At 40.5% G+C, this 20066-nt stretch overlaps 1 protein-coding gene across 4 annotated transcripts in view; it reads left to right on the top strand.

Annotated features, from left to right (window-relative positions):
* Nucleotides 1–20066, top strand: part of ANKRD16 (ankyrin repeat domain 16) — a 53004-nt gene that overhangs the window by 24768 nt on the left and 8170 nt on the right. Inside the window, exons 7-8 of one of the 4 annotated variants that reach the window (XR_013997870.1) lie at nucleotides 1790–1892; nucleotides 16933–17068. The exons of 1 other annotated variant lie outside the window; for it this stretch is intronic. The gene's annotated coding sequence lies outside the window, so the exon portion shown is untranslated. The remainder of the gene's footprint in view (nucleotides 1–1789; nucleotides 1893–16932; nucleotides 17069–20066) is intronic. 2 more of the 4 variants (XR_013997868.1, XR_013997869.1) reach the window with 2 other exon arrangements.

Here is a 20066-nt window from a genome sequence, read left to right as displayed (position 1 = left end):
CACATAGGAGGCACTGAATGAAGAGTTGTTACTACAGTATTATCATTTTGTCTGTGATAAAAGTATCTTCATGACTTGCCGTGTGGTGTTGGTTTCCCCAATTGCAGCATAGAAGAGCAGTATCAAAATTTTTCATATTTTTGATTTTTTAATCTAAGAAACCATTGATTCCAGTCCAGGCTCAGCAAAGTTCAGTAACTTGGAGCCCTTAGAGCAAGTGTCTTAAAGATAAGAGGGTGCCCTGCCCTCAGTCAACAGGGTGTAACGTTCACCAAATGTCACATGTTTCCACATGAATGGGTCAGCTGCATTTGCTGCTTTTTCCAAATAGTTGGGAAGATTTTGTTTTCCTTTTTTCTAAATATCAGAATTCTGCCTAGGCTTGAATTTCACTTTCCCACTGCAGTTTCCTGAATATAATCCAGTGAAAGAAAACCTGAGAAATTTTCTGATCTTTCTCACTGGTTTCGGCTGCACAACTTCTCAGTGGGGCTGAACTTATCCTCCACAGGTCTTACTCATTTTTTCCAGCACATATGACACTCCCCATAATAGGAGCAAAACAGTTTTACTGTTCAGGTTACAGATTTCAATCTGGACCAAAAGCGGGTTGCTGTGACAGCAGACAACCTACTGGACCACATTTCCCCCCTGCTTTGTTTTTTGGTGTTTTTTGTTTTGAACTTGGTTTCATTTTGCCATGTCAAGGAACCAGCTAAAGAGGCTGGACTAGCCATGATTCTAGAGCAGGGCCTGAGACCCCATAACTCAGAATTTTCTGTGGTCAGCACTGCATGGTTGGGTTAATGTGTTTTTACCGTATTTTCCCAAGTGACGAGAGTGAGTCAGGTGAGTGAGTCAAAGAGAGAGACGCCGCTGATGTGACATGAACTTCTCAGACATGTCAGCTGTGTCACCTGTTATTGGGGTGGTCTTGCCCATCTGCCAGTGTCCAAAAATGGGACGGGGGCTGAAATAAAAATTTCTCTCCAATCTTAGGGAAAAATGGTAATTTCCCCTTTTAACCCAAAGATGAGATGGTATACTATGTAGGCAAATAATGTCCTTCAAAATGATTAGCCCACTCGAACATCTAGAACTTGTTCTTCTTTACAAGTTATTTTTAGCAGGAAGCAAGATACCACTCTCTGGTCTAGATATTTCAGGACAGATTCTAATACAGATTGCACCCATGGCAGATTGGCAAGTCAGTTTCTTCAAGGCTATGTTATAAATGAAATACCTAGTTCTACAGGAAGGCTCAAAAAATACCATTGACAAGAATGAGACGAGGTTTATGATTCAGTGTTTAGAGCAGTATTTGAAAGGATGTTCCCTGAAAAAGAATCATGATGATATTCTGTTTGCTCTGTGTCCCCTGAGGGAAGACCAGGTACCCTGAGGGAAGGGGTGCCCTTTGGGTTGAGCTGAATACAGGATGAGAAAAGATCATTAGGAGCCACTGAGCCAACTTTCATGCCTCAATTCAGGGATACCTGCAACAACCAAAGACCACAGTTGACTACTCTTTTATTTTTATTTTTAACACATGGAAGGATTTCACCTGAGAACTGATAATAAAAAGACCAGCAAGTAAATCTAATTCCTCTTGGGTTATCCCCTCTGAAGTTGGTTATCATTCTTTCTGACAGCCAACTACAGCAACACAATATACGTAGGTTTCCTCTCAAAGAGAGAAAAGAAGAGAGAGAAGGCAGGTTAATGGAAAGAAATTATTGCTTAAGCAGATAAAAATGCCTGTGGTGATTCCATATTTTCACTGAGGCAGGAAGAAGCTATTTGATAGAACGGCTGCACTTCCCATCATGAGAGCTGGAGAGCCTTTGAAGAGTCTCACACAGTGTTGGTTTGAAATTGTTCAATTAGAAATGGTAAGTCTCAGCTTCAACACAAATTCCAAAAAAAATATAGCTGAAAGGAATGATTTACATTTTTTTATTGCTAATCACTAAGTTAATATGTGATTAAATGCAAGAAAACATAAACAAGGAAGAAAAGCCTAAAGAATAGGTGTTGTTTATTAAAATAGGGATATATATACACATGTAAACAATGCCAACAATATAGAAATATGAACACAGAAAGGGAATGTTTCCTATTCTCCTCTTTCCCAGGAACAACCAGAGTTAATAGCTTAATGGATTCCAGATCTTTGTATGTATGTATGTAATCAGATACATGTTGAAGGGAGGGTGTGATAAGAAAATATGTCCGTATTTAAGTACTTCCTTTTTGAAGTTTACTTTCTCTTTTCTCATAACTATATCTTGGACATCCTTTCATGCTAGTACTTTATAGACATACTTAATACTTTTTAACTGTTGTGTAGAGTTCCACTCAGCAGGTATAATTGCAAGTGAATATTTTAACCCCAAATTTTTTTTATCAATTTTTAGAGAGAAGAAGGGAGAGAGAGAGATATCTATTTGTTGTTCCACTTATTTATGCATCCACTTGTTTATTCTTGTATATGCCCTGACCAGGAATTGAACCAGTGATCTCTGGGTGCATGGGACTGTGCTCAACCAACTGAGCCACACAAGCCAGGGCAAGTCAAATGAATTTAATAGACCTAACCCACCAAACTTCATAGCTTAGCCTGGCCAGTATCTGCTGAAGGTGGATTGCTTTTGCACCATCATAAAGTCAAAAAAAACTTCGCCCTGTCCTGGTTGGTTAGAGCATTGTCCCTATACGCCAAGGTTGCAGGTTTGACCCCTGGCCAGGGCACATACAAGAATCAACCAATGAATGCATAAACAAGTAGAACAACAAATCGATGTTTCTCTTTCTCTAGTTCTCTCTCACCCTTCCTCTCTCTCTAAAATATAAATACATAAATAAATACAACTTTTTAATTAAAAGAAAATCTTAAGTCGGGGACCAGCTATATAAGATAAGGGGACAGTGAAGGAAGTGCCTTCAGTGCATCTGTGTTCATTTGGTGTCATCTGTATGTTCTCCCCATGTCTGTGGGTTTCCTCTGGGAACTCAGTTTCCTCCCACATTCCAAAGTGGAATGCGAATGTCATGTCTACATTGTCTGCTGCCTAGTGAGTGTGGGTGGGTGTGAGTGGCCCTCTGATGGAAGGGCTACCTATCCAGGGTCGGTCCCCACCTTGACCCTGAGCTTCCAGGAGGAACTCTGGCCACTCTTGACCCTGAACTGGAATCATCAGGTTGGAAAATAATTATCCTTCTTGTCTATATTTATCTTTCTTAAATGTATATATAGCTCACATTTATTTCAGTGTTTACTATTAGAAGTGTTTGGGGTCTTTAATTAGAAGTTTGGTGGTGTTTCTGTGACCAGGAATATGCTATAGGAGCTTAACTCTTCTGGTAAAATTGGTTTCCCTATATGATGTTTCTCTTAGAGCAGCAGTTTCCAAGAACCTATTGACGCCGTTAAGTGAGGACTCACTGGATAGCGTTACTACCACAAAGATCTGTTATTTTTACTCTATTGAGGCATTATGTCATTTGGGAGGGATAATTTTTCTTTTACTTTGTTTATTAGTAGGGATCAGTTTGTTGAACATTAAATTTAGAGTTTGAGTCCTATCCCACCACTCACCAGCTGTTTACCTTGGCCAGATCCCAGTCTCTCTGAGTCTGTTTCCTTAACTGTATACTGGATTTAGTAATACTTTATGTGGTAATTACAAGGATTAAATGAACCATCATATGATAAATACCTACTAGTACCTGGCCAAACAGAACCTGAAAATAGTTTGCTTTTGTGTCAGAAGACCTTGCAAGAACAGGACAATGGAATACAAAACAGGAGGGATGGTATTGGTGAGGAAGAGGAGCCAGGGTAACGGGAAGGGTAGCTGGGCTCTAAATGAGGGCTGTGCAATGCGGGAGGAAGTGCCAGAAATGAGGGAGAGGTGGACAATGGTAGAATTGGTCCTGCTCTACCTCCCCCATGCCAGTGCAGCAGTGAAACCCTCTGGGGAGAGCATGCCATGCAGTTCTGTGATTCTCTCCTCAGTCATCAAGGGATTGCCAGGAAAGCTTCTAAGCTGCTGCTGCTTCTTCATCTTTTTTTTTTTTTTTTTTTTTTAAATTTTTTAACTTGATTTTTGAGAGAGGGAAACATGTACTTGTTGTTCCACTGGTGATCAAACCCCAAATCTTGACGTATCAGGATGACCCTGTAACCAACTGTGCTACCTGGCCAGGGCCCACCAGAAAAGCTTCTGACTTGGCTTGAACGGTTGGTTCACCTAAACTTGGGGCTCAGGGCAACCAGTGGCCCCCTGCCTCCCTGCTTCCCTATTCTCTGCAGCTTGCAGTCTAGATCTGAGTGGACATGGTGGCTCACTCACTACCCCTCAGAGGTGAAACAAGGCGCTCTGTGAAATGGAAAGAAATCTTTCTGCCTTGCAGGGCCAGCAGTTCTCTCCCAGAGAAAAACGTACTTTCTAACTGCTTCATCCACACAACAGCAGCTTTGTTCCTGCCCAGTAACTTGTGGCTTCCGTGGATGCTGTGCAGGCCCTCTGCAATCGGGCAGAAACACTCAGTCCTTTGATAATAGCCCTTTATCCCGGCCTCTTAATCACAGTAACACACACACGAAGATTGGCTCAAGCAAACCCAGCCCAGACTCTGGATCTGACCCTGAAATGAAGACCCACCTCCACGGGCAGAAGCTCTGGCTTCCTTGGAAATTCAAAAGAAACAAGAACTTTGGACCCTGCATATAGTTGCACTTGCCTCAGTCATGCAGACAAAACATCAGCAAAGAAAATTTGTTACCCATAGAGGCCTTTCTGAGCGCACCACACACTTAATCACCAATCTCTCTGGGCCCGCCTCTTCCTTTGCTTTATATAACTCATGTGCAGCTTCATAGGCTTATTGTATTTTATTGAGGTGAAATTCACATCACAGAAAACCATTTTGAAGGGAACCATTCAGTAGCACTTAGTACATTCACAATATTATGCAACCACCTTCTCTATTTCCAAAACATGCTCGTCACCCCAGACTAAACCCCATTGGTGAAATAAGTGCTTTTTTCCTTGGCTTCTTTCTAATCAAGATTATATCTGGTTGGAAAACTAAAAGCTCATTCTCCGAGTGTTTCCCATCCTTCCCCAAAACTAATATTCCCCAAATTTGCTTTGTGCCCCCTCTAAAGTCAAAGATACCTTCCTCAGGACAAATTTCTGCTCATTAATGCCACTTATATCTGGCTCACCGTGAGGGAAATAATTTTATTGTTACAAATCCCATTTCAGTGTGAAAGCCATTCTGGGTCAAATCTTCTCTAGACCACTCACCGCATTTCACACCTTACACATCTGACCTCAGTCATCACCCAGCATGGCTTTCTTTCCTCCCCTCCACTGTCTGTGAACCTTGGCCAGACACATCCGCCCATGGAAACCGCTCTCATCTGAACTCAGAGTGCTTGGCCCTTCTATTGATTTATCATCCATCATGTGTGCCCTTGTATTGTTTCACCCTCCAAGGGTGCATGTCTAGTACCTAATTAGATCGGAAACTGTTTGGCCTACAAAGAAACTTGTAGCTTATTTAGCCCAATCTCCTCATTTTTAGAGATAAATAAAACCAAGACCCAGAATGAGTAAATGGCTTGGCTTTGGGCATACTTTTAATGCCATGATTTAAAAGGATGAGCCACAAACCAGGTGGCTTAAAAGAACAGAAATCTATTCTCTCCTGATTCTGGAGGTCAGAAGTCTGAAATCAAGGTGTCAGCAGGGCCATGCTCCCTCTAAAGGCCCCAGGGGAGGATCCTTCCTTGCCCATTCCAGTTTCTGGTGGCTCCAGGCCTTGGTGTGAGGCAAGGTGACTTGCCCCTCTCTTCACATGGCTTTCTTCCCTGTGTTTCTGAATTTCAAATCTCCCTCTGCCTTCCTCTTATAAGGATTTAGAATCCACCCTAAATCTAGGAGGATCTCATCTTGAGATCCTTGACTTAATTATACCTCCAAAGACCCTTTTTGCAAATAAGGTTACATTCACATTTTCCAGAGGTTAGGACATGGGGCTTTGGGGGGGCCACCATTCAACCCACTGTACAGGCCCTTGGGGAAAATCACTTGTCCTGCCATGAATGCAGCACTTTGCCAAAAATGGGCAGGTTACTGTGGGTTTTTAAAAAAATTCATTTATTGATTTAAAAAGAGAAGAAGGCGGGGAGAGAGGAGAGAGAGAGGAGAAACATCGATTGTTCCACTTATTTAAGCATTCATTGGTTGATTCTCATGTGTGCCCTGATCAGGGATCGAATCTGCATCCTTGGCATATTGGGACGATGCTCTAACCAACTGAGCTACCCAGCCAGGTCTGCAAGTTACTGCTTTATTTGGGTGTCTCCAAACTGTTTTCTACCTTCAATGTTTTAATATACAGTATACTATAACCTAAAAAAAAGTATAGCTGAGTAGTAGAATGCTATACAACTGTTAAAGAGAATGAGTTAGATCTATATGTGCAGAAACAAAACAGTCTGTAAAATATGTTGTTAAATGAAAGACTGAAGGAGTAGAGTAATGTTACCTATGCTGCCCTTGGTGTTACTGTGCGTCTATAAACAGGTGGATGTATGCTTGTGTGTGAATAGTATGTTTCTGTAAGTACACATGAGAAACTTAACAGTGGGGAGTGGACATCTGGGGAGAAGGAACACATACTACTTTCTACTGTATACTCTTAAGTATTATCTATTTTTAAAAAGTATGTTATTTTTAAATCAAAAATTAATTTTAAAAATATATATATAGCATTGGCTTTTAGTGGATTAAATCTGCAATTTAAGTTTTCTAACTTTGTGGAAATGTTAGATTCTTAAGGTCATGAGTCTACGGCAGAGAATTTCTCTCCTTCCAACCAGGCTAAGCGACAAAGTCAGTCAAGGTTAGCTTCGTGTATCACATGAAGGGAGGGGAAGGGTCTTGTGCACCACGGGATACCCAGGCACTTCCCACAGGACATGTGCCAAATGACCTCAATATGCAGATAAAGCTCTTTGATCAAGATGCTAATCTTCAGAGCAGTTTTCCCTGGAGGCACTTAGATGAGCTGAGTGAAGGAGAACACTGCTAGGCATGCCCCTCGTGTCACATCCCAGGTCATTTTTACTCCACACCATGAGGATTTTTTTTGGCACTGAGGTGGGCAGACCCCCTGGAGAGCCCTGACAAACCCACCATTTGGCAGTACTACGTGGACGGAGAGAGAGAGGTAGGGGAAGTTTGTGGCACATTCCAGAGGATGGAAACACCTAATTATGCCATGTTACCAAACAGCACACATAGGCAGATTCTACCTTCTCATGTCAGTAATTTGGAAAAGCGTCAAAGGTGCCACTGGAGGAAAGACCTAAGAAAGGGGGAGAAAAGGGCAAGAAAAATAGGGGAGAGGGAAAAGAGAAGGTGTGGGGACCAGAGGATGTGCTTCCAAATCTAGGGCTAACCCAGCAGCCCGCTGACCCAGCTTCTGAACCTGTTATTTATTTTTATTTATTTATTTTTAAAAATATATATTGCTTTCTGAGAGAGGAAGGGAGAGGGAGAGAGAGAGGTAGAAACATCAATGATTAGAGAGTCATCCATCAGCTGCCTCCTGGACGCCCCCTACTAGGGATCAGGCCTGCAACCCCGACATGTTCCCTGACCAGGAATCGTGATCTCCTGGATCATAGGTCAATGCTCAATCGCTGAGCCACGCTGGCCGGGCATAAACCTGTTATTTTTTTTTAAGTGAATATGCTATATTTTATTTTCTTAAAATGAGATTCTGTCCCAAAGCATTTTTTAAAACTTCTAGTTTATTTTCTTTAATAGACTATTTTTTAGAGCAGTTTTAGGTTCACAGCAAAATTGAGCAGGAGTACAGAGATTTGCTTTGTGCCTCCCCCATTATCAACATCTGGCACCAGAATCCCACTTGTGTGAATGTGTGCCAGAATCAGGACCTTTCTGCATCAACCTGTCCACAGCAAACTGCCTGCCTTGTTGGTGGAGGGGAGCCAGGAACCCACTGCTCCTTGTACGCAACCAGTTCTGTTTCCAACCCAGCTCATGCCTGGCCTTCCAGGTATCTGTTCTCTACAACTCTTGGTCTTTCTGGGTTCTCTAAGTTGCTGCTGTGTGTTTTTTTTTATAATTTATTTTTATTGTTGAAAGTATTACAGATGTCCTCCTTCCCCCACATTGACCCCCTCCACCATGCTCCCACCTTGCGTCTTAATGCCTTACCTCCATGCAGGCCCTGAGGTTTCAGCTTTCTCTGGTCTGTTAGGTCAGTTAGATTTGACCATCTGCTTTTTTCAAAATTCCATTATCTTTTTTAATGGCTGATCTTTTTTATTCTCTTTGAACTCCTGGGTTTCTATCCTTTTTAATCCTTTAATGCTATTTTAGCAGACCTTGGGAGGGAATCAAGTTAAAGGCATGTGTTTAATCTGTGTTTAATAATGTGTTTAATCATCTCCAGTTCAGTCTTTTATTATTGTTTTCACTCCCCACCCCTACCCCACACACACACTCGCACCCACTCTAATGAATGCCTTTTCAATTCAGCTTCCACTTGGGCAAGTATACTTTGAACATGGTATAACATACGCATGTGTTTTAAAATTTTACAGTAATGGTATTGTACTAGAAATCTCATTCTGTTTCTCACTTTCTCAACACTGTTTTCAACTGCCTCCACTTTGCTACATTGTAGTTTAATCCTTCTGATTGCTGCATGAAGGTTACCTCCAACTCTTTGCTACCATGTATTAGAATTTAATGAACATTTCAGCATATTTTATATACCAGAAAATTTCTTTTCCGTATGTACGCAGGAATAGAGAGCTGAGACACAGGATTCACACATGTTAAATTTATTCAACATTACCAGATTTGTCTCCAAAATGGCTATGGCAGTGAAAACTTCTCAGAGCCCTTGACATCTTAATTGTGACTCTCTCCAAGCAGGGTATAACATGCAGCATTTCTCAAACTTATATGACCATGGAACTCTTTCCTTGAAAAACACCATGAGTCTGTAGTATCTCCCAACACACTGGGAATACTAACGAAGATTACACAGGACTAGAGGAGCAGCATGGTGTTTTTGGAAATGGGGCAACATTAGTAACTGTAAACCCAGCTTGTTTTTAATCTAACAGAGTCATTCTTATAACCTTCACTGCAGAGTAAATCCTTATTTGCTGGCTAACCCAATAAGTTATTTTTCTGTTATCTGAGAAAAGTCAAGATATTCTTCCTAATACTTTGTTATATATTTTTTTCTGGTAGGAATCAAGACTAACCTTGGAATTTTTTTCTAGGACTGTAGGCAACTGAGATTCAGTGGTTAAAATTGTGACTTTCAGTAAAACGCATCTGTTCACAAACTGCCAGTAAGAATGCCAATGCCAAGACTGCCCTGGTTGATGTGGCTCAGTTGGTTGAGTGTTGTCCTATATTCCGAAAAGTTGCCAGTTTGGTTCTAGTTGGGGCACATACCCAAGTTGCAAGTTTGATCCCCATCCGGGTGTGTACGAGAGACAAATGATCGATGTTTCTCACATCAATGTTTCTCTCTTCCTTTCTCTCTCTAATATAAAAAAAGAAAGCCCTGGCCAGTGTTCTCAGTAGTTAGAATATCTGCCTGTGCACCGGAGGGTCTTGGGTTCAATTCCCAGTCAAGGGCATGAACCTCCATTGCAGGTTCACTCCCTTCCCCGTTGGGGTGCTTGTGGGAAGCAGCCAGTCAATATATCTTTCTCACATCAATGTTTCTCTCTCTCCTTCCCCCTTCTACTCTCTCTGGAAAAAATATACTCAAGTGAGGATTAATAAAACAAAGAAAGAAAGAAAAGAAGAAAAAAAAAGAATGCAAGAGTAACATTCAGTTCTGACAGGCAGATAACTCCACGGTGGTATAAAGATGAGAATTGATTTTAAAACTTTAAAATTAGCCTGGCCGCCGTGGCTCAGCGGTTGAACATCGACCTATGATCCGGGAGATCAAGGTTCGATTCCTGGTTAGGGCACGTGCCCGGGTTTCGGGCTTGATCCCCAGCAGGGGGCATGCAGGAGGCAGCTGATCAATGATTCTCTCATCGTTGATATGTCTCTCTCTCTCTCCCTCCCTCCCTCCCTCCTTCCTCTCTCTGAAATCAATAAAGACATATTTTATAAAAACAGCTTTAAAATTAAAAGTAGTAATTAGGTTTCAAAGGTAAAATGGCTTTGAAAATGAAAAAAAAAAAAAAAAAGGCTAATCCAAAATAGGACTATACCACTGTAATCATTAAATAAATAAATCTGGAATTAAAATGTAATCTCTGTGTAGACAGGACCCAGTCTACTTAGCTCACTAAGCTCTAGCCCAGTGCCTGGCATAGAGGAGACACAATAAACAATTGTTGAAGAAATAAATTTTAAGAAATCAGTTATTTTTATTTCAAAAGCCTGGTAGTGGAAGTTTGGAGTTAAAATTGTAAAGGTATTTAGATATCATAAATACAACTATGAAAAAATGTTCTCCTAAACTACCTACAAATATAGTAGATAGAGTCAGGCTAGAAAGTCTTTTTTCTAGAGTTAAGGAAATGTAGTGTACACCTACTGGAGTGTCAGTCCATCCCTCTTTCCTGGGGACTGACCACCCCTCCCACAGGTGTGGATTCCTGGAAGCCACTTGACTCTACGTCCTAGCTGTTGGATCAAATTAATTGGATCAAGTTGAACTTAGAGCCCAAGATGGGCCAGTCAGATTCTCTCTTCTGGAAATTTGATGTTGAATTATGAAAACCTTCATAGTCTAGACCAGTGGCTCTCACTGGAGGTGATTTTGCCACCACCACCCCCTCCCCAGGACACTGGCAACGTCTAGAAACGTTTTGATTATCACAACTGGGGCAGAGGAGAGGTTGGGTATTATGGCATCTCATAGGTGAGGCCAGGGATGCTGCTAAACATCCTACAATGCACAGGCCTGCCCTCACCACAAAGAATTATCTGGCCTAAATGTCAGGAGTGTGAGGCTGAGAAACCTTTCTGTATGTGAGCACCTGAAAAGACATTCATTGTGTAACCCAGCTAACTGAGGCTGCCAGCTGTCTACCCACCACATCCAAACTGAGCCTGTACAGAGAGAAAATAATGAAGAAGTTATACAGAGAGGAGCTGAGCTTAGATACAGAAAGTTTTTCAATCCCTGATTCCAGTTGCTTCCAGAGACCTGACTACATTTTTGCCCCCTTTATTTGTCTAATATATTCTCCTTTGTACCTAAGATAGCCTGACATGGTTTTTGTTGCTTAAAACCAAAGTAACAAATTAATACAACAGACATTCAAGTAAATGATTTTATAGTGACTTAAGAGACATTAGGGCTCATGCTGCTTAGAGATCATTCTAGTTTTCTAGGATGGAACAAATAAGGTGAAATAATCCATTTTCATTACTTTTCCTTGACAGCCATGTTGCCTTCCCACAACTTCTCTATAATTAGGTGCTAGAGTGAGTTAAAGCTTTCAGAAGGGAAAAAGGGTCTAGAACATGCCAGCACCTTGCTTATGAGTCTCCTGAGAATCAGGACACCTGGCTCACCTGCTCTACCACTACACTGAGCCCCACCCCATTCACCAACTCCTAGTCATTGTATACATAGCTCCACAGTGATTTCTATTTTGCATATTATTTTGTATTTCCATGTACCTCATCAGTCTTGGTACTGATATCATTTTTCTATATACAAGAATTTAATAAAAATTGTGAGCTAGGGTAAGCCACTGTAATGCTCCTTGATACTCAGTTTCATTCTAGAAGTTACATTTTTCTTTAAGTCTTAGGAATATTGTGAATTCATTATTGTGAATTCATTCGTTTATTCACACACAAATGGCTTCTTAATCATTTAGGAGTCCTTGACCCCTTTGGGAATCTGATGGTGGATCCTCTAAAAAACATACATGTGCACTGTATTTTGCATACAGATCTGAGGGTTCATAGACTGTTTAGAGGCATCATAAGTACCTTCCAGTTTATGAACCCTGCATTAAATATTTAGTGTATCCTATGTTCTAGATGGTAAGGAAAAAAGGGCAAAAGTAGAGTTCTGCTCTTGAGAGGAATCCAACTTGGTAAGACTGCAGAGCAGTAAACACCCAATTACAACAAAGTTATACAAGTTAAGAGAAGGTCATATAGAGAGTACTGTGGTAACCCAGAACAGAAGCACTTGATCCAGACTGGGAATTAAAGAAAGAATGGAAGAAGTGACATCTGCACTGAGATTCTAATGAGCAGGAGAAAGCACGGTCAAATAGAAGGATAGGGCAGAACATTGCAGACAGAGGGGAAAGTATGTGCGGAAGGGAAAGAGCTGGGTGAATTCATGGAACGCAGAAATGTTTAGAGCAGCACTGCTAACCATCTGCCTGTTGGCTCTCAGCTCCATTCCTGCTGTATTTCAGGGGGCCGAGTCAGCAAATCACACTGCCCTGATCCCTGTGCCAACTGGCTTCTGGAGAGGTTCTGCCGATGGAAAGCCTTGGTAGAAAACTGGAGGCAGGAGGGAGAGAGAAGCCATGTTCCCCCTACTGTTGGTAACATCCCAGTTGTGGCAGCAATAGCAGGCAGTGAGTGGGGACTCCTGGGCTCCAGCTGCAGTGGTGGCGGTGGTGGGAGTGGTGGCCTCAGCCAGGGCACTGGCTCTGGCAGTGGCAGTAATGGTGGTGGGTTGGCCTGAGCAGCAGAGCAGTCAGGAGCATTGGTAACACCCTTTCCCTTCCTGCTCCAGCCTAGAGTTTCAGACAGTCCTAACCTCTGAGTAGCCTTATCTTTTTTCACCCTCTGGCCCTTTTAAGTTTTGAAACCAATTCCCTACATCGCCTGTTTAAAATACTTAGAGTGGTTTCTGTTTGTCTGACTGGACATGACTAATACAGCAATGAATCAGAAAATATGGTGAGGGATGGAGGCGGGTTGTCGTGAGAGGTGGTTGGCCAGGTAATTGAGGGCCAGATCACTCAGACTCCTCTTAGGGAGTGATCAGGTGTTTGGACTTGGTAGAAGACTGGAGGCAGGAGGGAGAGAGAAGCTCTTATTCTAAGAGCAATCAAGGCCCATGAAAGATTGTATTTTATTTTATTTATTCAAAGGCAGTTTTATAACTTTATTCAACAATCAGCAGTTAGTTCTCATCCACATTAACTGCTTGTAGATTTTTAAATTTTATTATTATTTTGTTAATCCCCACCCAAGGATATTTTTTCCATTGTTTTTTATTATTTTTCCATTGATTTTTAGAGAGAGTGGAAAAGAGAGAAGGAGGGGGAAAGAGAGAGTGAAACATCAATGTGAGGGAGACATATTGATTGGTTGCCTCCTGCATGCACCCTGATAGGGCCAGGGATGGAACCTGCACCCCAGGTACGTGCCCTTGACAGGGAATCCAATCAGACCTTTCGGTGCACAGGCCGACGCTCTAACCACTGAGCACACCGGCCAGGGCTGTTTGTAGATTTTTGAAAGTGGTGACAGATACATAGGTGATTGCCATATGGTGAATCTATGTTTCTTGCACAACCACACCCTGATACAGTATGGAACAGTCCTTATTTCTTTGGCCCAGGCAGCTTTGTTGAGCCTGGTGCCAATGTGCACACATGGAGTTCCCATCTCCTTCATGGTAAATTTCCAGATCTCTCTGAATGCCCCAGCATCACGCTTCTTGAAACCCACTCCATGGATGCTCTTGTGAATGTTGATGGTGTATTCTCTGGTCACTACCTCGTTGGTGGCAGAACGGCCCTTTTCACCGTCCTTTCATGTGGGAGCTATTATGCTGAGTCCAAGTTGGAAAGCTGGAGACCTGTGAAAGATTTTAAAGTCACAGTCAACTCAGTCACTTTTGATTTTTAAGCTGAAACTTAAGGAAGTGGAAAAAACTAGCTGTGAGAAAAGGTGCAGAAGTGAGGGTTGGCAGCTATGAGAAACACAAGAGTGCAAAGGCCCTAAGTGGTTAAAAGCTTGACCAGATTCTAGGAACTGAAAGACTCATGTGTTTGGAGTGTAGTGAGCAAGAAGCCTAGCAAGGTGAAGTTGGAGAGAGATGCAGAGGCTAGATTAAACAATACCTTTTGGGCCGTATTAAAGGATTTGTGTTTTATTCTAAACCTAAATGATAAGCAAAAGCATGGACATGATCAGATTCACATTTTAAGATAATGGTCAGAACAGATGGTGAAGACTGGTTGAGCAACTGTTGCAGTAGTTCATGACAGAGAAAGATGGCCTGGTCTAAGGTTCACTCTAATTTTCTTTTCCCTGGACTCAGCCTGTTCCTTTTTAAAATGTAGATGGAGGCTTAGTAAAAATGAATCACCAATTAGTTCCAAGTACCCAAGTATAAAGACTCCTAGTGGATTCTTGCTCTGTATAAAGAGTTGAATTATTTTCTTTTTTTTCTTCCCTTTTTTTAAATTGAGTTTATTGAGATGGCATTGGTTCTTAAAACCATACAGGTTTCAAGTGTACAACTCAGTAAAACATCATTAGCACACTGCATTGTGCTCCCATCACTCCAAGCAAAATCTCTTTCTGTCCCCATTTCCCCCCACTTTGCCTACCTCCACCTATCCCCACCTCCCTTTCCCTCTAACACCATACTGTTGTTTGTGTCTTTGTGATATATATATATATATATATATATATATATATGTATATATATATATATATATGTTTTTTGCTTAATCCTGTCACCTTTCAACCAGCAGCCCCAACATTCCTTCCCCATGACAGCCATCAGTCTGTTCTGTGTATCCATGCCTCTGTTTCTGTTTTGTTCATCTGTTTCTATTTTGTTCATCAATTTATTTTGTTCATTAGATTCCACATGTAAGTAAGACAATATGCTACTTGACTTTCTCTGACTGGCTTATTTCACTTAAGCATAAAAATCTCCAGATCCATCCATGCTGTCGCAAAAGATAAGATTTCCTTTTGTGTAAGTTTACCACAGCTGCTTTATCCACTCATCTACTGATGGGCATTTGGGCTGTTTCCAGATCTTGGCTATTGTAAATAATGCAGTGAACATAAGGGTGCATATATTCTTTCAAATTAGTGTTTTGGGTGTCTTAGGATATATTCCCAGAAGTGGGATCATTGGGTCAAAAGGAAATTCCATTTTTTTTTATTTTTTAAAAAATTTTTGTTTATGTTAAATACTTTTATTTTTTATTTTTTAGAGACAGAGGAAGTGGAGGGGGAACAGAGAGAACATCAATTTGTTCCACTTATTTATGCATTCATTGGTTGATTCTTGTATGGGCCCTGACTGGGTATCGAACCCGCAATCTTGGCATATGGGGATGATTCTCCAACCAACAGCTACCCAGCCAGGGCCGAGGCAGTTTCACTTTTAATCCTTTTAGGAAACTCCATACTGTTTTCCACAGTGGCTGCACCAGTCTGCATTTCCACCAACAGTGCATCAGGGTTTCCTTTTCTCCACATCCTCACCAGCACTTGTTCTTTGTTGATTTATTGATGTTAGTCATTCCTACAGGCATGCAGTGATATCTCATCGTGGTTTCAAATTGCATCTCTCGCACAGTCAGTGTGGCTCAGTGTTTGAGCATCGACCAATGCACCAGGAGGTCCCTGTTCCATTTCCAGTCAGGGCACATGCCTGGGTTTTGGCCTCGATCCCCAGCAGGGGATGTGCAGGAGGCAGCCAATCAATGTTGATGTTTCTCTCTCATCGATGTTTCTCTCCCTCCCCGCTCTCCCTCTCTCTCTCAAATCAATAAAAACATATTTAAAAAGTAAAATAAATTGCATCTCTCTAATGATTAGCGACATTGAGCATTTTTTCATATGTCTGTTGGCCATTTGTATGTCCTCTTTGGAGAACTGTATATTCAGGTCCTTTGCCCATTTTTTAATTGGGTTGCTTGTCTTCTTGGTGTTGCGTTGTAAAAGTTCTTTATATATTTTGGAAGTTAACCTCTTATCAGATGTATCATTGGCAAATATGTTTTGCCATTCAATGGGCTCTCTTTTTATTTTGTTGATGGTTTCTTTTGCTGTGCAGAAGCTTTTTAATTTGATGTAGTCCCATTTGTTTGTTTTTTCCTTTGTTTCCCTTGCCCAAGGAGATATATTGGCAAAAATACTGCTTCAAGAAATGTCTCAAATTTTATTGCCTATATTTTCTTCTAGGATTTTTATGGTTTTGTGACTTACATTTTAAGTCTTTAATCCATTTTAAGATTATTCTTGTGTATAGTGTAAATTGGTGGTCTAGTTTCACTTCTTTGCACATATCTGTTCAATTTTCCCCAAACTACTTACTGAATAGACTACTCCATTGTATGTTCTTGCCTACTTTGTCAAATATTAATTGACCCTAAAGGCATGGGTTTATTTCTGTGCTATATATTCTGTTCCATTGATCTATGTGCCTGTTCTTGTGTCAATACCATGCTGTTTTCATTACTGTGGCCTTGTAGTATAGTTTGATATCAGGTAGTGTGATACCTCAAACTTTGTTTTTCTTTCTCAAGATTGCTGAGGCTATTTGAGTTCTTTTGTGGTTCCATATAAATTTTTGGGATATTTGTTCTATTTCTGTGAGATATGCCATTGGTGTTTTCATAGGAATTGCATTGTATCCGTAGATTGCTTTGGGTAGTATGGACATTTTAATGATGTTAATTTTTCCTACCCATCAACACGGTATATGTTTCCATTTATTTGTACCTTCCTCAGTTTCTTTCTTTAGTATCTTATAATTTTTCAAGTACAGATATTTTACCTTCTTGGTTAAATAATTCCTAGGTACCTTATTTTTGTTGTTGTTGCAGTAGTAAATGGGACTTTCTTTTTTTTTTTTTAAATATATCTTTATTGATTTCAGAAAGAGGAAATGAGAGGGAGAGAGAGAGACAGAAACATCAATGATGAGAGAGTCATCGATCAAGCCCACAACCGGGCATGTGCCCTGACCAGGAATTGAACCCTGATCGCCTGGATCCCAGGTCGACGCTCAACCGGTGAGCCACGCCCGGCCGGGCTAAATGGGACTTTCTTAATTTTTCTTTCTGATCGTTTATTATTGTTATATAAAAATGCCACCAATTTCTAAATATTTATTATGTATCCTGCTACTTTGCTGAATTCACTTATTAGATTTAGAAGTTTTTTTATGGAGTCTTTAGGGTTTTCTATGTACAATATTATGTCATCTGCAAATAATGACAGTTTTACTTCCCCCTTTCAAATTTGGATTCCTTTTATTTTTTCTTCTTGTCTGATTGCTGTGTCTAGGAGTTCTAGTATTATGTTGAATAAGAGTGTTGAAAGCAGACATCCCTGTCTTGTTCCTGATCATAAGGGAAACACTTTTAGCTTTTGCCCATTGAGTGTGATACTGGCTGTGGGTTTATCATATATGGCCTTTATTATGTTGAGGCATGATTCCTCTGTTCCCACTTTGCTGAGAGTTTTTATTATAAATGGGTGCTAGATTTTATCAAATGCTTTTTTGTATCTATTGATATGATTATGTCATTTTTATCCTTCATTTTGTTTATGTAATGTATCATGTTTATTGACTTGCAAATATTGTACCAACCTTGCATCCCGGGAATAATTCTCACTTGATCATGGTGTATAACCTTTTTAATGCATTGCCGGATTTGGTTTTCTAATATTTCATTGAGGATTTTAGCATGGATTTCATCAGTGATATTGGCCTATAATATTCTTTCTTTGTAGTGTCTTTATCTGGTTTTGGAATTAGAATGCTACTGGCCTCATAAAATGATCTTGGTAGTGTTCCCTCCTCGTGAATTTTTTTGAATAGGTTGAGAAGGATAAGTATTAGTTCATTTTTGTATGTCTGGTAAAATTCCCCAGTGAAGCCATCCTTTCCAGGTATTTTGTTTGCTGGGAGTTTTTTTAAATTACTGCTTCAATTTCATTAGTTGTAATCAGTTTATTTAGGTTTTCTGATTCTTCCTGATTCAGTTTTGGAAGATTGTATGTTTCTAGGAATTTATCCATTTTGCCCAGGTTGTCCAATTTGTTGGCATCTAGTTATTCATAGTATTTTCTTTCAATCCTTTGTATTTCTGTGATGTCAGTTGTTACTTCTCTTTCATTTCCAATTTTATTTATTTGAGTCCTCTCTCCTTTTTTTCTTCTTTCTTTTTTTGTTAATCCTTACCTGAGGATTTTTTCTCCCACTGACTCTTACTTTTTTTTTATTGTTTTAATATATCTTTATTGATTTCAGAGAGGGGAATGGGGAGAGAGACAGAGAGAGAATCATCAGTGACGAGAGAGTCATCATTGATCAGCTGCCTCCTGCACGCCCCCTACTGGGGATTGAGCCTGCAACCTGGGCATGTGCCCCGACTGGGAATCAAACCACAATCTTCTGGATCCTAGGTCGATGCTCAACCACTGAACTATGCCCGGCCAGATTCCCACTGAGTTTTAGAGAATGGAAGGGAGTAAAAGAGGGCGGGAGGGGGGGGGAGAGAGAGAGAGAGAAGAGCAGGGGGAGAAACATCCATGTGAGACACATCAGTTTGTTGCCTCCTGCATGGGCCCCAATGGGCCAGGGATCCAACCTGCAACCCAGGTACATGCCCTTTTCAGGGAATCAAAACCATGACCCTTTGATGCTTGGGTTGATTCTCTAACCACTGAACAGCATTGGCTAGGACATCTCTCCTTTTTTCTTGATGGGTGTGTTTAAAATATGTTTTTATTGATTTTAGAGAGAGAGAAAGGGAGAGGCATAGAGAGATAGAAATGTTGATGAGAGAGAAACATTGATCAGCTTCCTCCTACACGCCCCCTCCCGTGGATGGAGCCCGCTACCTGGGCATGTGCCCTGACCCAGAATCGAACTGAACTCTTGGTTCATGGGTTGATGTTCAACCACTGAGCCTCACTGGCTGGGCTTGATGGATCTGTTTAAAGGTTCTTCAATCTTGTTTATATTTTCGGAGAACCAGCTCTTGGTTTCATTGATCTTTTGTGTTGTTTTTTTAGTCTCTGTCATTTATTTCTGCTCTAATTTTTATTATTTCCTTCCTTCACCTTACTCTGGGCTTTGTTTGTTGTTGTTTTTCTAGTTCTTTTAGTTGTAGGGTTAGATCATTTATTTGAGATTTTTCTTGCTTCTTGAGGTGGGCCTGAAATGCTATGAACTTCCCTTTCAGGACTCCTTTCACTGTGTCCCATAGATTTTGGGTTGTATGTTCATTTTCATTTGTTTCCAGGTAATTTTTGATTTCTTATCTCATTATTAACTCATTCATTATTTAATAATTTAATAAGATGTTATTTAGCCTCCATATTTTAGAATGTTATTCAGGTTTTTTTTATTGTAATTGATTTCTAGTTTCATGCTATTGTGGTCAGAGATGATGCTTGATATGACTTCAATCTTCTTGAATTTATTAAGACTTTATTTTGTATCCTAACGTGTGGTCTATCTTTGACAATGTTCCATGTGCACTTGAGAAGAATGTATATTCTGTTGCTTTGGAATGAAATGTTCTGTAAATATCAATTAAATCTATCCGATCCAGTGTGCCATTTAAGGTTGCTGTTGCCTTGTTGATTTTTTTTGTCTGGAAGGTCTATCCATTGATGTCAGTGAAGTGCTAAAATCCCCTGTTATCACTGTATTGCTGTTGATCTCTCCCTTAATGTCCACCAAGATTTTCTTTATATATTTAGGTGCTTTATATATTTCTTTATATATTTGGGTTCATATATCTTAACAAGGGTTTTATCCTCTTGTTGGATTGATCACTTTAATATTATGTAGTGACCTTCTTTGTCTCTTGCTATGGCTTTTGTGTTTTGTTCTTTTATTATCATTATTATTATTATTTAAATATCTTTATCGATTTCAGAGAGAGGAAGGAAGAGGGAGAGAGAGATAGAAACATCAATGATGAGAGAGTCGTCATTGATCAGCTGCCTCCCGCATACCCCCGACTGGGGATTGAGCCCCCAACCTGGGCATAT

The sequence above is a fragment of the Miniopterus schreibersii genome (assembly GCF_964146895.1).
Source record: "Miniopterus schreibersii genome assembly, chromosome: 1".
Classification (NCBI taxonomy): domain Eukaryota; kingdom Metazoa; phylum Chordata; class Mammalia; order Chiroptera; family Miniopteridae; genus Miniopterus; species Miniopterus schreibersii.
The sequence above is the reverse complement of the archived record's forward strand: the minus strand, read 5'-3'. Positions and strand labels throughout refer to the sequence as shown.